Source organism: Malaclemys terrapin, chromosome 4 (assembly GCF_027887155.1).
Source record: "Malaclemys terrapin pileata isolate rMalTer1 chromosome 4, rMalTer1.hap1, whole genome shotgun sequence".
Lineage (NCBI taxonomy): Eukaryota > Metazoa > Chordata > Testudines > Emydidae > Malaclemys > Malaclemys terrapin.
The window spans coordinates 99,882,114-99,895,741 of NC_071508.1; the positions used below are offsets into that span (position 1 = coordinate 99,882,114).

General features: G+C 40.4%; 1 long non-coding RNA gene across 1 annotated transcript; it reads left to right on the forward strand.

Moving 5' to 3' along the window:
• Positions 1–10,092, forward strand: LOC128836644 (uncharacterized). Its single transcript, XR_008444817.1, has 5 exons — positions 1–231; positions 3,453–3,486; positions 5,113–5,174; positions 6,387–6,457; positions 9,147–10,092. It is a non-coding gene; the product is annotated as an uncharacterized LOC128836644 (long non-coding RNA).
• The last annotated feature ends 3,536 nt before the right edge of the window (positions 10,093–13,628 follow it).

Below are 13,628 nucleotides of genomic sequence, written 5' to 3' on the forward strand. Positions count from 1 at the left end.
ATTGCTCTTCGTTTCATTTCTTGTCTTAAACCTGCAATATTCAATTTCTTATCAAAACTTCCATCAAAACGTTTTACAACTTATTTTTTCCTTGCTTCACTACTGACAGTTTCTTCAAATCCCCCATTCTCTCCCTCCGAATCTTCTGTGTCTGATACTTCCTCTATTCTTAGCTCTCCACATTGTTCAGTTTCCTGTTGTTCTTCCTGTCTGAGTTTAGCTCTCAATCTGGTAAGTAGGGGTAAAATTCTACCTCCACGTTGTTGTTCTTCCCCAGGTTCCACCACAGCTACTGGAATATCTGGAATTATATTTACAACATATAGAGGTGGCAACTCCCAGGGGCAGCAGGTTTGTAGAAATTTTGGTGGTGCCCAGAGCCCACTCCCCCCAACTCCATCCCCCACCTGCCTAAGGCTCTGGGAGGGAGCATGGGGGCCGGAGGGGGGAATGTAGGAAGGGGATGGGGGTGCAGGCTCTGGGAGGGTGTGGGGAGGGTGCGGCGCTTACCTAGGGCTCCTAGGCAGGGTGGGCCGAGGGGGCCTCCGTGTGCTGCTACCCCCAGGCACTACCTCCACAGCTTCCTATTGGCCGCAGGGGCGCTTGGGGTGGGACACAAACCCACCCTGCCCAGGTGCCGCAGGGAGAGGCCGGCAGCCATGGGGAGCGAGCAGGCAGGAAGCTGCTCAGCTCCGCTGAGCTGCCGGTGGTGAGTGGGGGCCCCAGGCTGTTTTAAATGGTCCGGGGGACACGGGGGAGGGGGCACCCAGGGGCAGAAGGCGGGAGCTGGGCCCATGGTGCCTGGGCGCCGGAATATTCCTGGTGCACAAGCACCACGGGCCCATAGAACTCGCCGCCCATGGTAACTCTATCTCCATACAGTTATCCTCCTCATCTACTCACATCTCCTCATTTTCACCTTCAATATTGATTACCTGACGTGACATTCTGGAGGATATGTATTAAGTTTGTTCTAATACCTGTGTTCTGTGAGCCAGCTCTGCTATTCTCACTTCTTGCCCAAATGAACGTCCCTGACCCATTGCTCTGTCTCTCCACATCAGAATTTCATAACCAGCTTTTTGTAACTGTTGCTTGCTGTAGCTTAGGTGTCTTGCCAAACTGTCCCTTTGATCCAGGAGTATGGAATTTACTTCTCTTGTCCTACTAAGTTGTTCTCTCAATGTGTCACTAGTCTCCTGCTCTCTGGACAAGGCTTGTCTTGTCTCTTACAGTTGCTTTCTTTTAAATCTTCTCCCCAGGATGTTACATGCCAGATATACAGAATCCACGGCTATTCCTTTCACTTCTTGAACTCTTTTCTTTTCTTTTTCCCCTCTCAAAGAAGGAACACGTTAAATTCCAAGGATATCTATGGGCCCAGAGGATGCCATTGCTTGGTTTTCTAACTAATCCTCCCCCATGGGTTTTGATGTAGTTTCGCACAAAGGCCTCCAAGGACATTTGTGGGTCTATTAAAACACATGCCTGAACAGATAATTTATTCTGTTCCATACTTTCCTTAGAAAAATTATAGAAGGCATCTCTTCCTTGCTCCTGATAAATATCTTATAGGGATTTCTCTATTTGAGAAGGGCTTGTGGCGCTTGCTTCTCCTGTAGCTGTTTTACAGCTGGAGTACACCGAGAGGCGGGGCGGTGACCAAGGTAACCCCACAAAGTTTTACTTGATCCTCCATCGGCGATGCAGTCCAGAGGAGTATAAAATTCATGGAGCTTATTAACAGATTTGGGGAGTTTATGACTTGCAGTTGAGGGTGGAATATCTGACTCACTCTGATAGGGTTTCTACCCATAAGAGAGTGCTAGAATCCTTTTACACAACTGCGGTCTCACTATTTCTTTCCCCTGAGCTCAATTCTTACAACATCAGACAGGTAGACAAACAAAACAACATAAAATGCAAACAAGCATAAGCGAAACAGGAAGTCTCCATTTTAGTTCATTATGACTTTTGATCTCTCTATATTTTTTTCTCAAACTTTTGTTTCTTATTGGTTTTGTGTGTTTTCTATGGCCCTGCTATTGGACACCAAATCTGTAGCCTTTTATTTTATTTAAGATTAATCATACTTCAGTGAGTTTGGTTCTGGCAATTAGAGTCTTAAGTTCAACAGAGTTTCCTCTGTTTGTTTTATATTTCAAGTTCATAGGAACACATGAAACCATAGGCAAATAACACATACAATTACAAGAGCATTTACCTTTTAGTAATTTTATTAAAGTTACCGACAAAGCTATAAATGTTACAGCATATACAGTTCCTAAAGATAAGTATAATGGACCAGTTATACCTACAGACATACTCACATCCTCCTAGATGGTGTTAGTCTGTTGGCCCTCTCATGGATTGACCATCAGTATGTGAGTGGTTCCTGCTGGAGTTCCCCTAGAAAGCTCAATTTTCCTGTTCTGGGCAACCTTTTTTATACTGTGAATTTGTCTATACCTACATTCTGTGCATGTACATGAAAGTGTCAACCCTCTTTTTCTTATTGGTTTGTGTCCCCTGGAAACACAAGGGACGCCGAATTCTATAGGCTGGGTAGGTTTTTATTAACATCGATGTACCACCTTTATTCTGAGGTTAGGGCCTGTGTTAGAGACAATATTTGTTGTCACAGCATTTTATAATTTAATTTAATCTTTCCAGCTATACTTTTGCAATATTACCAGTTGGTACCTCTTTTCCATTATCTTTTGGGTTATTTCTTGGTCATTGACTTGCGCCATTATTTTTTGTCTCCAAGACCCAAAATAGTTAAGCTAAGGTCTTGAGGCTTCGGCCTATGGGTTTTTGCGTTTCAGCTTCTCTTACTAATGTCTACCACATAGTTCCTTTAAATACTGATCAATCTTATACTTTCATAATCCTACAAATTAACTCTAATTAACATACAGTGAATATATGTAGTATAACCTATCATCACATGATAAATAAATAAATGGATACTAAACTAAAATCATTGGCTGCATGACTTATTTCCAGTCTGAATTTGTGTAGTTTCAACTTCCAGCCACTGGAACATGTTATACCTGAAGAGCCCATTAGCAGATATTTGTTCCCCTCGCAGGTACTTATAGACTGATCAAGTAATCCTTTATCCTTCTGTTTAAGTTAAATAAATGAAGATCCCTGAGTTTATCACTAGAAGACATGTTTTCTAATCCTATGATAATTCTTGTGGCTCTTCTCTGAATCCTCTCCAATTTATCAACATCCTTATTGAACTGTGGGCACCAGAACTGGACACTGTATTCTAGCAGCGGTCACACCTGTGCCAAATACAGAGGTTAAAATAACCTCTCAATTCTTATTTGAGATCTCCCTATTTATGCATCCCAAGATTCCATTAGCTCTTTTGGCTACAGCTTTGCACTGAGAAATCATATTCAGCTGATTATCCACCCATATCCCTAAATCTTTTTCAGAGTCGCTGCTTCCCAGGATAGAGTCCTCCATCTTGTAAGTATGGCCTGTATTCTTTGTTTCTAGATGTATACATTTATATTTAGCTGTATTAAAATGCATACTATTTGCTTGTGCCCAGCTTACCAAATGATCCAGATCACTCTATCAGTGATCTGTCCTCTTCATGATTTACTACTCCCCCAGTGTTTGTGTCATCTGTAAACTTTATCAGTGATAAGTTAGGGCAGCTGGCGCTGAACTGGCTTCTATCTGCCTTAAGACTGGGGTGTGCAAAAATGGTTTAAAACCACATTTTCCCTCTTCCTTTCCAGTTCTGTGCTAAGTCTGGGACAAAGGGACTACTAGTGTAAGTAAGAAGTGTGTGTGTGTGTGTGTGTGTGTGTGTGTGTGTGTGTGTTTGCAGGTTTGGGCTCTTACATGTGTCTCATTTGTTCATTGTTTTTCTCTCTTTCATTTTCCTGCTCTATTTCTTTCTAATCTTTTTCAGAATTTGCAATTGTTTATTTATATCCTTCCATTACCAGCTCTTCTCTGTGGTCTATTTAATCTCTGGTTTACTTTTATTTTTCACTTCCCTTTCAGGGTTTTAATGTATTTATTTCATTTCAGTTTTTCCCTCTTTCCGCCTCTCTTCCATTATAATAATTTATTAGGAATATTTTATTTTAATTATTCTTTTATTACTGTTGCCTCCCTTAGTTATGGTGCCTTTATGTTTTTTTATAGAACTGTGTTTACAGATTTCTTTTTCCCCTGTTAAAATATACCCTAGAAAGCTGGGCACATGTGAAGAGTAACTGCCACAGGGTGGCAGTTGGAAGGGTCTGAACACACTGGAGGCTGAACTAAAGCCCACCAGGGTGGGTGTGGAAGAAGACAGGAAAGATTAAGGGCTGAGGGTGTTTCTGTTTATGCTCCCACCCCAGCTCTGGACACCTAGTAATATACTGGGGCCAATTCAGAGTCAGCTGGGAGGGGAAGAGCCTGGTTGGTTTGGGGGGGGGCTGCCCCTCTTGCCCGCTCCCTGCGGGCAGTGGGGCAGTCTGCCTCCTCTCTCCTGAGGGTGAGGCAGGCTCCTTGTTCCTGCTGAGACAGGTCCCTCATCCACATGGAGCCATGGGCCCTGCCCCATGGTAACTATGTTCACCTGATTGGAGCCCCCATGGCCCAGCCCTGCAGCTGCCGTTCCCCCTCTGCCCCCCAAGGGGTGCCAGACCAGAGGTCGCTTCGCTTGGTGCTTGCGCAAGACTGGGTGTGGAGTGGGTACATGTCTCTGACATCCCCAAAGTAGGGCATAATGTGTGACAGGGACCCAAAGTGAGGGGCAAGGGCAGGAGAGACAGGGCAACTAATTGTATAGGATGTGTGAGCGTAGACTGCGTGTGTTCAGTTCTTAGGTGATCAATGGCAAATCTTTTCCCCCAAGTTTATACTGTCGGAGATATTTGTATGACAACAAGACATTTGTTTCAACTCATCTGCTCCCTGTTGCCCACATGAAACAGTGGCCTGTTTGTGATGTCACATTGGTTACTGTGAGCGTATTAATGTTTTGATACACTTCTGTTAGATGATGTCAGCAAGTTGCATAAGGGGGAACAAAGACTTTTCTGTTAAGTTCCTGGTGTTATTCAGCTTGCTTGTTTTCTTGTGCTTCAGTGAATGCCTAGAAGAGTACATCTGGTCATTTAAAAGGCCACAGAAACACAGATGCTTTAAAGGTAAGCCTTATATTGCTGTGTTACTCACAATCAAACAAAATATTTACCTTCTGTGTCAAAGGGCAGTTTAAATTAAGTTAGTAAAGCAGTGTCCTTTCATGGACCCCAGCTACTTGATGCTAATATGTTGCTGTATTCGTCTGTTACTAATTTAACCACAGAAACCTGGAAATCAGCAGTGAAAAGGGCCTATTGTGGAATCTTGTCCATTAGCCACTGCCATGGCAAGATTATACCCTGTGGTGCATAACATTTTCTAGTGGTGCTTTAAATGTCTCAAGCAACAGAACGTCTCTTGGGACATTGTTGCCCAGCCTGAGTAATCTCACTGTCAAGAAGGTTTTCCCGGGAGCCTCCCTAAATTTTCTTTATTCATCCCATCATTTATTTACCTACAGTAGAACCTCAGATTTATGAACACCTCGGGAATGGAGGTTGTTCATAACTCTGAAATGTTTGTAACTCTGAACAAAACGTTATGGTTGTTTTTTCAAAAGTTTACAACTGAATATTGTCTTAATACAGCTTTGAAACTTGACTATGCAGAAGAAAAATGCTGCTTTCCCTTTATTTTTTTTAGTAGTTGACGTTTAACATAGTAATGTACTGTATTTGCTTTTTTTGTTTGTTTGTTTTGTTTGTGTCTCTTCTGCTGCCTGATTGTGTATTTCCGGTTCCAAATGAGGTGTGTGGCTGACTGGTCACTAGTAACTCTGGTGTTCATATCTCTGAGGTTCCTACTGTATTTTATTATTTATGATTTTTTTGCACAGTGCCTATTGCCATGGCATCCTTTGCATCTTAATAGCATCTCAATTAGAAACAACCAATTTAAATCAGTAATATCTACACTGATACTTCATTAAAGATCAGTGTAAATTCATGATGGCTAATTAGACTACCATTTTGACACCCTAAGTCATTTCTCACTATCCTTGATGCTTAACCACTTCATCTTCATATATTTATAGATGGGTATCACAATTTCTTTAATCTTTTGATAAACAAGCAGTTCTTTTAACTTTTCCTCAATAAACCCCAGCACCATAGCCATTTTTGTATTATTTGAACTGCTTCCAATCAACCTACATTTTTCTGGTGCTGAGGTGCCTGGAATTGAATGCAATGCAGAACATAATGCAGTATTCCAGACATAGTCAATTTATTTTGTTCATTAACTGTTTTGACAGTATCCTGATCCTGTTGTTCTAGTTTCCTTAGGTGGAGCTTGGCCCAATCATCGATTTTTTGAGTAAGGTGACAATTGGGAATTCTGGTTAAAGGTATCCATTTTTTTAAAATATATTTTGTGTTATAATTCATATATGACAAGTGATATTACTTTAAAATGATTATTTATATAGTGCCAGAGGTGTGTGCAATTACTGTTTAGAGACAGTTACAAAATAGTACATCTCTGCCCCAAGGAACTTACTACCTGAAGGCTCAAGCCTTCGTGTGTGTAGTTTCAACCCAATGGGACTATGTACATGAATAAGGATTACTCATGAAATTGGGACTACTTGTGTAATTAAGGATAGGAAGGGCCATCTTCTGGTTAGTGCACTGGACTGGGAAACAGGAGATTTGGGTTTATCTCCTGGCTCCACCCTTATTGATAAGAGCTTGGTCAAGACACTTAATTGCTCTATGCCTCAGTTTCCCCATCCGTCAAACTCAGATATGCCCTTTCTGTCACCTTTTATCTGTCCCCAGGACAGAGACTCTCTCTTACTCTTTGTTTTTATAGTTCCTACACAATGTGACTGTCATCTCATGGTAACCCGGTAGTAGGGTGACCAGATGTCCCGATTTTATAGGGACAGTCCCGATTTTTGGGTCTTTTTCTTATATAGGCTCCTATTACCCCCACCCCCTGTCCCGATTTTTCACATTTGCTGTCTGGTCACCCTACCCGGTAGCTACTATATTACAAATAATAAATAGAGCTAGATGGAAAACCACATTTCCATTTCATAGGAAATATTCACTTTTTGACATTTGTTTTGTTCTGAATTGGAAAAAATATTGAAATTTCAAAATTTCTCTGAGAATATTTCCAAAAATTTTTAGCTTGGAACATTTCATTTAGATGAAGTTGAAACTTAATATAAAATATTAAATTAATATATATAAATGTTATAACATCAAGATGAAATGGAACAAAAAGTGTAAAATACCAAACATTTTTGCATTATCAAAACCAAACATTTCAACCACATTGAAATGAAACAAGAAAGTCAAAATAATTCATTTTAACATTTTCCTTTTGAAAATTCTGTCTAAGTCGACACATTCCAGTGAAACATTTTGATTTTGGCAAAACTCCATTTTCTGATGAAAAATTATTCTGTTGAAAATTCTTTGACCAGCTTTAATGAATAACAATATTAAGTTCCTGATAAAGACTACAAGAAAATGGAATTAAGGTTGAAAATACATAGCAGTAATTTAGGGTAAAATAAATTACATTGTAATTGTCCCAAAAGCTGGCATTTTAAACTCAGGAAATTAAGAATTATTATTAAACTTCAATCCAAACGTGTTAAGGTACAGCCATTAACAGTTAGGGAACATCGAAACACCTTAACTCTATCCTGTAGTGACACCATCCAAAAAGCATATGATTTGATTAAGGCATTTTAGTGCTTCTGGTCCCAAATTAGATTACGGTACATTGATTTTGAAAGATGCATTCAGATTTTTTCTTTTCTCCTCACAGTGCCACTACAGAACAGAGTTAAGATTGTCTGGATGACTAAACTGTGCATTTCCACATTTTAACATATTTGAATTAACATAGAACATTAAAAGTAGTCCGAAGAAAACTTTCTGGGGGAGAAAAAACTTTTATGAGGAATCCTTTATGTAACCTACAGGAACATAAAGGTGACAATCACCACCAAATAGCAACTGGAGTCCTCACAAGTATAGCAGGATGCACCAAGATGCAATTAGGGTTGTGTAATATTTTAGGATGTATAGTCTTAATGTTTTCCCAGGCTACTGGAAGAAAGAGCAAGACAAAAATAAAGGACCCTGACAGCTCACAACATATGTCTCAGTTGAGGGAGGGGGGGTGGAAACAACTATTATGGTGGTTCTGGCCCCGACTTTATTGGACTGTCAAAGAAATCACATACTCCCAGTGTTGGGCTCCCAGAGGAAGTGGCAGTGAAAGGGGCCAGCAGGTACTGAGGCCTGGTCCCCACTAAGCCCCCACTTCAGACTAAGGTACGCAAATTCAGCTACGTTAATAACGTAGCTGAATTCGAAGTACCTTAGTCCAAACTTACCGCGGGTCCAGACGCGGCAGGAAGGCTCCCCCGTCGATGCTGTGTACTCCTCTCAGCGAGCTGGAGTACCGGCGTCGACGGCGAGCACTTCCGGGATCGATTGCCTGCCGCCGGACCCTCCGGTAAGTGAAGAAGTACCCTGAGATTGAGCAGATTTGGTTCTAGTTGTGTACACACTGTATCTCCAAAGTCAGTCAACAAGCAGCAGGAATTGACCTCATTCAGCATTGCCTGTTGGCGTCCTGAAAGGCTATGTGCACCCTCAGAGTGCCTGTGAATAAGACCTGGATTTCTTTATGCTGTTAACATCATATGATCTTCCTGCCTTACTAATCTTCATTATGTTCTTTATCTGGAGTCATATTTTCTTGTAGTTTAAAAGCCACACTTGCTACTTAGCATAGCTCTATATAGATAAGTATCTGAATTCAAAACATTCTGGGCTGGAAGATAGTGGTTCTAATATAACTTTTGTTTCACCCAAGGCTACACGTGTGACTTGAGAACTGTATTGCATTAGATTATTTTGTAAAATATAGGAGTTAGATTTGCTTTGCTGAAACAACTTTTTTTTTTCCCCCTGAATAGGAATTTTTCTTAGGAAGTAAAATATATATAAAATATCTTTTAACAGAACCTGCCCAAATTAACCCCTATTTTCTAACTGTCTCACTAGGTTCAAGATGGCAGATTGCAGCTGTATTATGTGGGGAATATTTTGGCTCATTGTCCTGGTGTTTTTTGGCTGGCCCTTAAGCATTGCCTTGGGTGGCCTCTATGGATTCCTCTCCCCTCTCACTACCTTAATAGGACTGGATGACTTCAGTGAAGCACTGCTGAAGGGAGTAAATTTGGGGAGACAGTGTGCTAAGAATGTACAAAATGGCAAGCCCCTTTGCTGAGCAATAAAGACAGAATTGCAACTGACAAGCATTTTACTGTGTCCTGCGCTGGATTTCAGAGTTATTTCTGTACAAAAGTTGTTTGGTTCTTGGATAATGTATAAATGGGACTTGATAATCTCTGAAGGAAACTATAGCAATACTGTTTTGTCTTTTAAAACCATTCTTCCTGTTTCCGCAATGAGTAATGATGCCGTTTTTACTTATTTGTGCACATGAATTGAAATTAGAGAGAAGCCAGAACTGAAACACCAGACCTAAACCTCAAATTAATGTTAGGATTAACAGCCACAGTTCTCAAAACTTGGGTTCCAAACTGTGGGCACCCACATTTAAAAACATTGTCCCAGAGCTCAAATCAGTCCAATGGCCCTAATCAAGAGGGCCACATTTGGAAAGATGGGAATCTGCGTTTGAACCCTGTTTGGGGGAATGTTTGGCTCCTGAATTTTATTTGGCCTCGTTATAAAATATGTGAAAGTTAGATTGGGCGTTCCTGTCAGATCACTGTTTCATTTTAGTATTTATTCATCCATGTATATATTTAAATTGATGCTTAATTGTTTATAGTATCCATTAGCTTTCTTTCCACTTTACCATTTTGTTTAATGCTAATTTACTAGGCATATCTATGATGGCAACTTTGTTTGAGAGTTTGCTACACTGAAATATTAATTTCAAGTATATTCAAAATCAGTTGTCATAAATACAGACATTAAAGTTTCTTTTGCTTTGCCATTTTCTTATTTTATGATACACTACACTGTAAACTTGAAACATTATCTAAGCAGTTGTCAAGAATCTTTAAAGACATGCTAAAATTTATGTTCTCAAAGTTTTCATTCTGTCTTTATATGGCCTATCTTTGCTGCATATCTCCTCTCATATTTTTGTTACAGTGAACATTTGTATGGAACATTATCTTTGAGTTTATAAGAGCTTATCTGTTTCTGCTGCAGCAGACATTAGTTGGATGTTACTGAATGGGTATTCATTATATGGCAGGGTGAAATTGGCTATATGCTTACCGGTGCATTTCCAGTAATCTCTTAGAGACATGGACCTGCCCCGCCCCCCACCTCTGAAAGCCAATTACCCAGTGGTTAAGGATATGGGAGACCCATGTTCTAGCGCCTTGTAGTGACTTGGACCTGGTTTTCCTACAGCCCTAACCTCTGGCCTAGTGGCTATTCTGGGGTCTCTCTTTGGTTTTGACCAGAAGTTCCAACCTGGACTTGAGAAACATTCTCAATGAAATTTTAATTGAAACCGGTATGTTTCTGCAAAATTGCTGATTCAATGAATTAACATTTTCTGATGGCAAATTGTTTTGTCAAAAAATTCCTGGCCAGTTCTGCTTTGGACCATTACTTTATTCTACACTTTCTCCATCTATAAAACAGGTGTAAACAATATTTCTTCCTCTCACTGGGGTGTTCTGAAAAGCAATCTATTAATGTTTAGCACTCACACTATACTGATGAGTAGATCTGGGCAAAAATTTTTCAGACGAATAGTTTATTTGCTGAAAGATGCAGTTTTGGGTTGACTGAAATTATTTGTGAATTAGGGTTAAATTTGTAAAATAGTTTCAAAAATACTTTCTCGCCTCCAAAAATAAAATAAAATATATGCAAACACCCCCCACAAAAAATTAAATAAAAATTTTGTTTTGCATCAAACAAAATGTTTAATTTGACCTGAAAAGATTTTTTTAAATTTTTCCATTCAGCCACCATGTAATTATAGACTGTATCATAATTAGAGCTGGGCCATTTTTTTCTGGCAAATAGTAAATGATTTGGCTAATTTGTGGCCAATTTATGGAATAGTTTCATCCAATTTTTTTGTGTGGGGGACTGAGGACCCCTTTACAAAATGGGGCTGCTGGCGATGCCCCTATGTAACTTACAGCTGGGATAGGGGAGATCAGGGATTCAATGCCCCCCTCTGCTTGACACAGAGAAGGGATTATGAACTTGCATCTCCTTTACTGCAGGTGAGCTAACCCCGGCCTATGGGATATTCTGGGGGCAAGTCTCAGTATTTCCTGTTAAAGCTGTATAAAAATTGGTCCTTTGAGCAGGGATCTCCCACATTTCAGGACAATGCCCAGGAGAACATCTATCACCAGCACCACCACCCTTCTTCTCCTGGTGTTTTTTTGAATCTAGCTCTTTAAAAATACCTGCAAACAAAAGGTCTGGGTGCACTGAAATGTTTTGTTTAACTTCAAATGAACTCATTCCATTTGCCAAAATGTTTTGGAATTTTCAAATTTTGTTTTTAATTTTAATTTTTTGAAACTGCCAGTGAACCAAAAATTCAATGATTTGCCCAGCTCTAATCCTAATGTACACATACAAGGGGGTCTATCTAAGTTTACTAATTAGAGCTGGTCAGGAAGTTTTTTGTCCGAATTATTTTCCTACCCAACCTCCCTGCTCCCCTTTTAGCAAAATCTAATTTTTCGATGGGAAAGTCAAAATGACGTCTCCTTGGCTGTGTCCTCCTGGAAGGCGCTTGTCCATTGCACTTTCTGTTTACAGGCAGAAAGTGCAATGGACAAGTCACTTCCAGGGAGGCAGTAGAGGCTGAGTGCCCCTAACTACCTTTTGAAATATCAGTTCCAGGGTCATTTTTTTTTTTTTTTTGGAGAGAAATAAGCAACTGAACACATGAGTGTAATGAAATTTGCCTCCCAATCATAACTGTCTGTTTCTAATCTAGGTACAGCAATATCAGTAACTAGTAAAATGGACTCTGAAGTGTATCAGAGAGATTTGTACATTGCAAAGTGAATATATGATTGATACAATCAAAGCTGTTTTGTCCTGGGGATTTTGAACACTGATTATTTCCCTCTTCACTTCTACTTCCATTACATGCCTTCTCTGTATTATTCTCTCTACCATTGGGCACTACTAATGTCAAGGCTATGTCTGTGACATTGCCACAAACCTTCCTGGAACTCAGCCAGGCTCAGAGTTAAAGTGCTGAAGGAGCTTTGCAAAGGATCTAGAATGGTTCCCTGTGGTTCTTTTCCTCTCTATCAGCCTCAGGTACAAATTAGAGGATGTTTTCAACTCTAAACTGAAATGAAGCTGCCAAAATCATCATAGAATTCAGTGGGACTGCTCCTGTGAGTAAAGATACATCATGCATGTTTGCCAGATTGACTTCTAGTTATTCTTCCCTTTCGTTTCCTTTACTTTCTTCTTTCCTATTCTACTTTTTCTCTCTCAATTTATTTTCCTTGTCTTTTTGCTTTTACATTTCTGGATGTTTTTTATTTTTGTTTTTTTTTGTTATTTAACACTCACCTTTCCTTATTGTTATTTATATCCTCCTATTACTTTTTCCTGTAAGATTTGGTTGTCCTTTGGCTGGCTTCTTTCCTTTGGCGTTTCACTTATTTATTTGATTTTTTTCCCTCTATTCTCTTCCATCATCTCTCCTCCCCCCATTATCATCACCACCTCTTTTAGTTTACTGAAATTCCCTTTGTAGTTATAAAACTGTATGTATGACTTCACACCAGCATAAGTGTTCAGGGTCTATGGGGGTCAGTGCAACTCCTTCATGCAAGCTAGGGCAGTCCTAACTACTGTATCAATTGCAATAGTCCCTATGTGTTATTGTAGGGATGCAGAATTGCCACAGTGCAGGTCTGCCTCACTACACCCCAATCCACCTCCTCCTTCCTCTGGCTCACATCTCCTGCTCTTCCACTGCAACTCCTCCATGCAAGCTAGGGCAGTCCTAACTACTGTACCAGTTGCAATAGTCCCTATGTGTTATTGTAGGGGTGCAGAATTACCACAGTGCAGGTCTGCCTCACTACACACCAATCCACCTCCTCCTTTCTCTGGATCACATCTCCTGCACTTCCACTCCCAGATCGTTCCTGTGAGGCTGTGGTGGATGTGGCATAGAGCCAGCTCTGTGCCAAGGGCAGGGGTGTTCTGCACTGGGGGGTATTGCTCAGGGACTCTTATTTCTTCCCTAAGCAGTGCAAAGGGGCCTTAGTGCAAGATAGAGTCCGGCCCAGAGAGTCTAAGTGGCTTCCCCAAGGGGCACATAGGATATCTGTTTCTGAGCTAGGTATAGCACCCAGGACTCCTGACTCCCAATTCCATATCTTAACCAGAGGGCCATTCTTCTTTTGGTAGCATCAGCTATCCGTTAGAATTCCCTCTTACAAGAAGCATGCCATGTTGTGTTAGTGGTAGAGGTTATGCATTAGCTTGTTGGAT